Here is a 650-nt window from a genome sequence, read left to right as displayed (position 1 = left end):
TTCAATTTCATGGTCTTATAGCTCAAAATAATCAGTAAATGCATGAAAAATAACAAATGAAGTCAGAAAGGGTTGTAAATTGATGATTTGGCTTTGAATGGTGCATTTTGAACACAAAAAAACAATGGAGTTCAAATAAGTGTAACAGACGAGTTTCTGTTTGAGACTCTGATACTTCGAAAGAGATTATCTGTTTTGTACACGAAGTGCATCCAGTTTTTACCGTAACCCTCTCTACTTTCTCGCACATGCTATGTGGGTGAAATGATGATATGATGCCAACTTGGAACCTTTTCAGAGTTCATTTCAAATGCTTTTCAATTTCATGGTCTTATAGCTCAAAACAATCAGTAAATGCATGAAAAATAACAAATGAAGTCAGAAAGGGTTGTAAATTGATGATGTGGCTTTGAATGGTGCATTTTGAACACAGAAAAACAAGGGAGTTCAAATAAGTTCAAAAAAATGAAATCCCTTTGTAACAGACGAGTTTCCATACGAAACCCTGATACTTCGAAAGAAATTGTTCGTTTTGTACACGAAGTGCATCCAGTTTTTGCCGTCACCCTCTCTACTTTCTCGCACATGCTTTGTGGGTCTAATGATGATACCATGCCAACTTGGAACCTTTTCAGAGTTCATTTAAAATG

This window comes from Triticum aestivum, chromosome 3B, assembly GCF_018294505.1.
Source record: "Triticum aestivum cultivar Chinese Spring chromosome 3B, IWGSC CS RefSeq v2.1, whole genome shotgun sequence".
Classification (NCBI taxonomy): domain Eukaryota; kingdom Viridiplantae; phylum Streptophyta; class Magnoliopsida; order Poales; family Poaceae; genus Triticum; species Triticum aestivum.
Note: the sequence above shows the minus strand (reverse complement) of the source record.